General features: G+C 39.3%; 1 protein-coding gene across 1 annotated transcript in view; it reads left to right on the top strand.

Moving 5' to 3' along the window:
* The first annotated feature begins 3,877 nt into the window (after nt 1-3,877).
* The window catches only part of pea15 (phosphoprotein enriched in astrocytes 15), a 67,675-nt gene continuing 62,607 nt past the window's right edge, over nt 3,878-8,945 (top strand). Inside the window, exon 1 of the mRNA XM_015401608.1 lies at nt 3,878-4,192. The gene's annotated coding sequence lies outside the window, so the exon portion shown is untranslated. The remainder of the gene's footprint in view (nt 4,193-8,945) is intronic.

Here is an 8,945-nt window from a genome sequence, read left to right as displayed (position 1 = left end):
ATATATATATATATATATATATATATATATATATATATATATATATTTCACCAACCTATTAAGCAAGTGCTCTAGACTCATTAGGACTAAAAAGGAAACTGTTCAAGAAACGAATTACTGGCTATTCTTTAACACTTACGTCTGAGCATATCTAGTAATTCAATAGTTTTTAAATTGCGAATAAGGATTCTCTTCCTCGCATAAATGTCTGGAAAAAGAAAAATGAAAAATAATATCTGCAAAAGCTTTTCTTTAGAAAGCCTATACCCTCTTCCCCCTTCTTATGCTCCCCACAGATGAGAAGTGCCCATTGCTGCAGGTACACTGACGGTTCTCAAGGTACACGGTTCGATGTGCTCATTCCTTGTGGCCGGGCCTAGGTCTTCTTTCCCTGTCGGGGAGTGGTGCGCCCCTGGGCTTCGGACCCCATGACCCTCATCTGGCCCCACCTTGGATGTGTGACTGGCTGACATCAGAGCCCATGGGCTCACTGTCATGTCCCTGTGAGACCTAGGTACAATCGCCTTTGGGGTTGGGCCCCTTTTCGGTTGCTCTAGTCGGCCCTTTTCTGGTTGGTGCAGCCAGCACTATGTCTGCCTTCCTTGTGTCTCAGTGATCTGGGGTGCCTGTGGATATCAGGGGCCGGGTTCACCTGTTTATGGGGTCCTGGGCCCTGTATGGTGGGTTTAGGGCCACCCACACCTGATATTAAGAATATTTTCTTTCTGAAGAAGCTTTGTAAATCCTTTATACACAACCATACATACCGCAGGAGTGTGGTTGGTACAGATCCACACTAATACTAAATACAAAGCTGTAACTACAGAGGTATGCACCACTCTGATTAATACTGTGTAATCACCATAGGTTTTGCATTCCACACACAGATTTATCTAAGTGATAACTGCTGCTCTTGAAGCTTTTTTGATGTTTACATTGCTTGTCTGTCTTCTTTTGCTGTTGTTATGCTCTGTTTTCCTTTCCCTCTCGTCTCATTCAGGTGTGGAAGCAGACATCAAGGAGTTACTGCATATCTTCTTTGCTGTGTATTTTTGCTGCTTTTATTTACTGTCTCTGTTTTCTAGCACTCTTCCTTGTCTGTATCTCTTTTTCCCTCCCCCGAGTTCATACCCTCTCCCTTTCTATTTCAACGTATGTTGTATGTAATTTTCTATACAGTAGACATATACAGTAGACATATAGGTACCAAGTCGAACCTTAGGCCAACAACCATAATGGTATCCTTGTGAAAGCAAATGGTCTATCATACAGCTCTGGGACATTGATTCCCAAAGCTATATAGGCAAACAGGACACACAAAAAAGAAAAGCCTACATGTTACAACAACTTTTGATTCCCCTTTGAGATCATTAAACATTTTTTTGTTTGTTTTTTCGTTTTGTTTTTTAATTAGGTATGGGAAGAAAGGCAACCACCCCCTATGTGCTGCAATAACTGAGGAGGCCTTCTGTTTCCTGATACCATTATGTTCAGTGCAGCAAACAATAAACTCTTTTGAATACTCCCTCAATGCTTATACAGTATTTATAATGTCTTAAATATTTTTTTTTTTAAACATTTATGATGTAAAATTTTAGAATCTTTAAATAATACTATCTACTATTTTTATTTTACATTTGCCCACCTTTTACTAAATTTATTCAGTATTTCTTCTATCTATTAATCCTCATAAATTAACTTTATTAGATGACCATCTTCAACCTGTCTGGTAGAATTGCTGAAACCGACATCTTTCAATAGATGTAATATGTTTATGCAGTTGTTTATTCCAATTTTAGCAGAGATGTGTGATACTGCTTTATCATCATTCGGATACCCAGCAAATGCAGGGCTCGTATTGCAAATAACAATACTTTTAAATGCAGGTGTCATACAGCTAAAAACTGAAATTTCAGACACTTCTGCTTTTGTTTTGTTTTTTCCTTTTAATTATTGTGGTAAAACAAAGGACAGAATTTGGAGAGGTTTATTTATTTTTCTTTAAGTTTTCCCTTACAGGTGCAATTATTATCTACAGCAGCACTCAAAAATTAAAGCATACATTTTACCATGATAGTGTCAACTCAACATTTATGTACAAAATTTGATATGGAAATTGTTGATATTTTGGATTGATTCATCAACTAGCTCTATTTAGGTGGTAGATCAGACAAGAAGCTTTCTCTGTTTCTATGATCTTCTTTGCTTAAAGACCTCGGGGGCACTAAAGTCTTTCTTACTTGTCTTAAAATATATATATATTTTTTTTTTTCATTGTAGAAGCTCCTTAAATCTTATGATCCTTTAACGACAACTCCTATCTTAAAAGGTGAAGTTCTAAGGAATATGTTTGAATTAGAAGAATCCTGGTTTAGTCCTAGTCTGGTCTAGTCATAAACCTGTTTATGAAAAAAGTGCAGACAAAAAACATATCTATTAAAGGTATTGTGGAAGATTTTCTCAAATATTTCAAAAGACCCGCCCTCTCCACTTAAAAAAAAATGCGTGCACAAGCTTATTTTTCCTCATGCTCTGTTTAAAAGTTGCTATTCACATACTGTAGCTCATACAAGCTTACTGTGCCCAAACGTCCGCCCTAACCCATAAATCACTAAAATCCCTTAATCACTATATAGAGCAGGGACTTTATGGTGAAGTCAGTCAATTTACCGTTCGGACAGATGATCACTTCCCCATTGGTCCACTGCGAGGAGCCTGTGCCATCTTTGTTATTAGTTATTAGCGGCAGCCTACGTGACAGCAAACCCCTGCGACAGCAAATCCTATAATGCTTTGCGAGGAGAGTTCTCTGCGCAAAGCATTCTGGGATATATCAGCCTCTTCTGACGCCTTTCTGTTCTTCTCATACTCTTGGTAGACACTTTTTGTCTTACGACCCTCTGCCATTTTCAAAAAACCACAGTGTTAAAGATAGGCTCTAAACATATCACCAGAATGATTGACAATTAGGAGGACCACTTATTTAGATCATCACCCGGAAATAAGAGATCATCCTCTATACCTTTAAACTACCTTTTTATTTTGTTGAGGCCTATCACTTAGAGTGTAGTTTGCCTCATTGGCTAGGTGCTAATTGTTTTCATGGTGGATTGTGTAGGTCATCATAGTTACTCAGCAGCCAATTACTTTATCTTAAGTTCAATCAGAATATTTTCAATGCCATTCAAGCTTTTAAATTACAATGTTCACACCATGTTTTTTTCGCCCACAATGTTTATATTTCATTACTTCTTCACTTTAAGAAATGGAAATGTCATGGGAGCTGTACAAAACGAAATTTAGTTCTGTATACTGTGTATTCAAAATGACAATAAAAGTTGTCTAAGTCTAAATAATTATGGACCGATATTTAAATAGTTACAACGGAATAGGAAAGCTTTTATTTACAACATTGTTTTGGTTTTGTTTTAAAAACACAATTTTATTCAAATTTGCAGAACTGTTCAACATATTTTCAGTGCAGTTAGAAACTAACCAATATGCACTTCAAGCTTATGCTTTTAATACCCTAATCGTTTGGGCCTCCATTTATAAGATGTATTAATTTAGCATGTGATTGTATTTTTCAAGTTTTTCCTAAAAAAAAACAAAATCAGAACAAATGTTTTGCTTGTTAAGTGATAAAATTACAGCTGACGCCTCGGAGTGAGACATTGTTACAACAGACGATCTCTGGACGAATCAGACAGCGCGCTGAGAAAGGGAGAGATGGGGGGGTACAGAGAGCGAGCGAGCGAGCGAGAGAGAGAGAGAGAGAGAGAGAGAGAGAGAGAGAGAGAGAGAGAGAGAGAGAGAGANAGAGAGAGAGAGAGAGAGAGAGAGAGAGAGAGAGAGAGAGAGAGAGAGAGAGAGAAGGAAAAGGCGTTTCCACGTTTCAGCGCCCTGTCAGAGAACAGCGGACTTTAGAGCACACAGATTTCCAGAGATCACGACCGAACGTGAACCTAACATTCCTCTGTTATCATCCTCCTGCTCTGACTGACAGCTGCCCTGACCCCTTCACGGCAGAGACTTAAACAGGCTCCTGATCCTAAAGTGAACCAGCCGAGGTGGGCTTTATTCCCCCCGCCCCTGCTCTGAGGCCGACATCGACTGATTCCCAGAAAACTCTCCTCCTCTGATCCCCGCATCTCCGCCTGCTTCTAGCTGTCTCGTTGTTGCTGCGCCCAGGGTGAGTAGCTCCATCTCTGTTCGTCTCCGCATTTATTTCCCAAGAGTTTAATTTATATGTTAGCAGTCTGGAGCGCCCTTCATTCATTTCTCTGAGCTGGTAGCCGATCTGACTCCTTCATTCATGGACCTGTTCCATCTGCCTGCGCGCATACCATTGCATGATGTGAGAGTACTTCACAAGCAGTCTGGAAAATCTAGATTTCAACCTTTTTCTCTACAGTGTTATACCTTGTAGGTTGTTATAATTTCAGTTCTTTATTTAAATATTTTTTACATTTTTACAGTATTATGCGTAGTAACACCCCATTCTCAAAGGAGCGTTCAATTCTTCAGCTGCTAAATTAATTGCATCTGGATTATTGAGCCGGCCAGTTCACATGTATTCACTGACCTTTCTCTGCCCAGCGTCCCGATGGTACCATTATACTGACTCTATCCAGCCATATCATTCACGTTCAGCTGCTGAATCACAACAGGTTACCTTGTTACATATCTGCAGCTCCAAAGTGATTGTTTCTAATGTAAGTTGTTGTGTAATTCAGTTGTTTTGGACCAGAGTTTCTGAGGCTTTTTAACTGGATATCTGATTGTAATAATTACCTTCTGGTGGCTGGAAATTTGACCATAAGGGTTGATCTTTTTATGAATGAATGAGAGAGCATGGTTAGGGTTCTTGTACGGAGCTGAAACCCTGGACTTGTCATAGTCATAACTAGTCATGAGTTTGCAGGATATGTTTGTGGTTTGCGAGCCTGAACCTAACATATGACAATTTCATGGTATCACACTGTTCACACAAAACATTCATTTTTTCTGGCTTTTCTTCAAACAAAAAAAGAAACAATCATTCGTTCTACAACCAAACAATGTTATTTCTTGCATTGTGTTTTGTTGCTGTATTGTAATTGTTAGTTTCAGCTATTACAGTAATAAAATATTCACATGTAACATTTCCCTTTTCTTTTATTTAACACTAAAACGAAACAAAAACGGGCTGCTCAGTGGCGCAGTGGGTAGCACTGCCAGCCCGGGGTCTTTCTGCATGGAGTTTGCATGTTCTCCCTGAGCACACGTAGGTTCTCTCCTGGTACTCCCACAGTCCAAAAACATGACTGTTAGGTCAATCTAAATTCTTCTTAGATGCGAATGTGTGCATTAATGGTGGTTTGTCTCTGTGTTGCTCTGCGATGGACTGGCGACCTGTCCAGACAAGCACCCTGGACAAGCACCCTGGACAAGCACCCTGGATAAGCATGATGGAAAACGGATGGATGAACAAAAACAGAGAGTTTATATTTATGTACAGCATAATACATTTTCATTGGCTGGTATCCGTCAGGCTAACTGTTCATCTGTCCAGCCTGTAGCCGCTGCTTTAAGACAGAGTAATCAAAGGAGCTATATCATTTCCACACTGTAAAAGTCCAGAATATTCTCATTTTTTCTGTTAAGCAAAAAAAATAAATAAATAAATCAGTAGCATGTGCTGCCACAAGTGGAGGAGGGGCAACACATGATTACATGTTATGATACGTGAGAAAAGTCAGTCTGAAACTTCTCCAGGATCTCATTAAAGAGGAAGATGTTTACTTTTTTAAAACTTCCTCTACCCAAAACCAGTCTATGTCTTCACACAGTATAAATGATTGGACTTGCTAGCTGAAGGTTTTTAAAGAAAGCATGTTTCTTGGAAAATATTGATTTTATTGAATTATGAACAGCTTTTTAGCTGGTGCAAAGGATGATGATTGGAGTCAAATGGCACATATAGTTAATTCCATTGAAAAGCTTATAAGTCTTCTCCAAATGCTCTGCTTGCAAATTCTCCTGAATCATTTACAAATAAATTGGTGAAAACAAAACCAAATCCATACAGGGTCATTATTATACGAACAGTGTGTGTATGCACTTGTAATTCGGTCAACGTCACATAGGAAACCAGAAAACAATTGGTTAATCAGTGGAGTTGATATTGATGAATGAGTTGGTTCTTGGCACAGCTATTTACCTCACAAGCAAAAATGAATTTTCACAAAATTTGTGAATTCACCATCTCCCAAAAACACATCTTGCTTGAAGTTGATGAAGAAGCATTTGTCCGGAATACAGAAATGTGTTTGAACCAATGACATACTTTGATTCGTATGACATCAACCAGAAGCAACAGGCTGAAACGTTTGAGCTGGTTTTAGCTGGAATAACCTGTCTTTCTTTTCAGAGAAATTAGCTAAAGGACACAACTAGCACCTTTCTCAATGGAAATTATGTCTGATCATTCATCCCGACTGGATTTGATTTATCGGTTATGTTCGCTAACTGTGAAACAAATGTAGAATGTGATTCGTCACATCTGCTACTGATGCTGTGATTGGCTAAAAGATTAATGTGGGAGACAGAGGCCACTTCTGGATTTACCCAATCAGCTTCATGAAATCTACTTGATTATTTATAACTTTTGCAAATGCTTTTAACAGGAGCCTTTCCAAATACTGTGCAGAATTCAAAGTTACACAGAACCAGGTTTTAATTAAAATTAAGTGTGTTTTTAACCTAGTCATTCTATTCCAATGCTATACTCGATTTGTAATTGAGGTCACTGTCCTACAAGTTTCAACCACCCCATAGCTGACTGTAGGGAAGTAGAACAATTTTGAGGCAGTATATTTCTAATATTGTTACCACAATAAGCACCAAAACCACTGGAATGTAAAGGCCCACTTCTTGCTGCCACCACCATGTTTGACTCATGGTTCCAAGTGTTCAGTACCTCACTTTGATCCCTCCAAGTGAACTTGTTGTAATTGTTGGGAAATTGATCTTAAATGAGTGCAATCACATACTGCCTTTAAAGAAAACACACAAAAAAATGTCCCTCTTCTAAATATAAACCCAAACGTTTATCCTGATAGTATTTACTTTTTTTTTTTTTTTTTTTAACCTTTGAAAAATGTTGCTATTGGTTTGAATAGGAAGCATACACATTGTTGTACAGCGTTGACATGTGCTAACTCACACATCCACCAACTTGGCAGGCTCTGAAGCTTTTACTCCCGGTTCAAGGAACACAAATGTTCATATTTTTTATTATAAGAATATTTATATTATATAATATTTATACTGTTTTTTGTCTCTATTGGTGTCCAATACTTTGTCCTATTTGTTTTCACACCTCTGCTAGGGAAAATTGAGATGCTTCAGATGCTTCAAAGTCTCTTCCCAGAGGGCAGCAGGGAGAACAGTCCATGTTGGGGGTGTGAGGGGTCATTGATGATTTTATGGGCTTGGGTCATGCAGCGCTGGGATGAAATGTCTTTTATGGAGGGAAGAGGAGGCCCGATGATCTTCTCTGCTGTTCTCACCACTCTCCTCACTTTCTTCCAGTCTGAGGCACTGCAGCCTCCACACCACACAGTGAGACAGCTGGTCAGAACGCTCTCTATGGTGCTTCTGTAGAAGGTGATGAGGATGGGTGAGGGCAGGTGGGCTCTCCTCATCCTCCGTAGGAAGTACATGCGCTTCTGTGCCCTTTTGACCAGTGAGGTGGTTTTAACGTTCCAGTTGAGGGTGTCTGTGATGTGCAACCCCAGGAATTTGGTGCTGTTGACCACCTCTACAGCTGAGCTGTTGATGACCAATGGAGCGTGGTTAGGCCGGTTCTTCCTAAAGTCAGCGATGATCTCCTTCATCTTCTTCATGTTCTCTGCACCAGCCCACCAGCTGATCAACTTCCTCTCTGTAGTCCAGGTCGTTGGGACAAAAAAAAATATAACAAAATGGGACAAAAACTGTTTTGCCATCAGAGCGACTTCACGATGGGATTGGTGGTGAACCTGGGGACACAATCATGCAGAAAGCAGCAACACAGATGGCGTCCTCAGTGGAGCGGTCTCGTCGGTAGGCAAATTGGAATGAGTCGAATGTGGTGGCAGACTGGAGACGATGTGTTCTTTAACCAGCCTTTCGAAGCACTTCATCATGATTGGAGTCAGTGCGACACAACGGTAAATATATTAACAGTAAATAAGTTCACTAGCAAATTGACCAAACAAGTGTCAAATACCACTGTAAAGTATAATAAGCCAACATGGTGTCAAAATATATTTGGAAAATCTTTGTAGGCACCCAAAGTGAGCAAAGAAATTCATAGTCAGACTACCTTTCCGGTAGGTATGTGGCTCGATCCACATACCTTTAACCAGTAAGGAAACTAAGTGGAAATGCACCAGTGATAGCATAGTAAGTGCTGACCAAATAGTATTGGCAGTGAGGAAGAAGCTAGGACAAGGTAGCGGGAAGCTTCCTAGTGCTTATTTATTTAGCATAGGGAACTTTTTACGTTCCTAGTCACGAGCTATACGGTTCCAACAATCCAACCGCCTAATGAGGTTTGTAGAGGCTGAAGGTGGTTCAGGCAGTCTAGAAGTCCTTACCTACCCTGGATGTTTTTTAGTTTTGACCCAATGAAAGGTGAAGGAATAGAAACAGGAAAAGGTGGTAGGAGCTATAATTCGAGTTATTCGGATCAAGCCTTTGGCACCTGTGGAGGGAGAAAAATTGAATAAAAAAAGTAAACATCTAAAAACTATGTGAAGGAGTAATGTAGCCAGACTAATGATTTGTTTGAGTACCCTAGTTTAAGGGGATATATTTCTTAGTTAGAATAGAATAGAAAAGAATAGAATAGAATAGAATAGAATAGAATAGAATAGAATAGAATAGAATAGAATAGAATAGAATAGAATAGAATAGAA

The sequence above is a fragment of the Cyprinodon variegatus genome, unplaced genomic scaffold, assembly GCF_000732505.1.
Source record: "Cyprinodon variegatus isolate N-32 unplaced genomic scaffold, C_variegatus-1.0 Scaffold1238, whole genome shotgun sequence".
Classification (NCBI taxonomy): Eukaryota; Metazoa; Chordata; class Actinopteri; order Cyprinodontiformes; family Cyprinodontidae; genus Cyprinodon; species Cyprinodon variegatus.
This window is presented reverse-complemented; position numbering and strand designations above follow the sequence as displayed.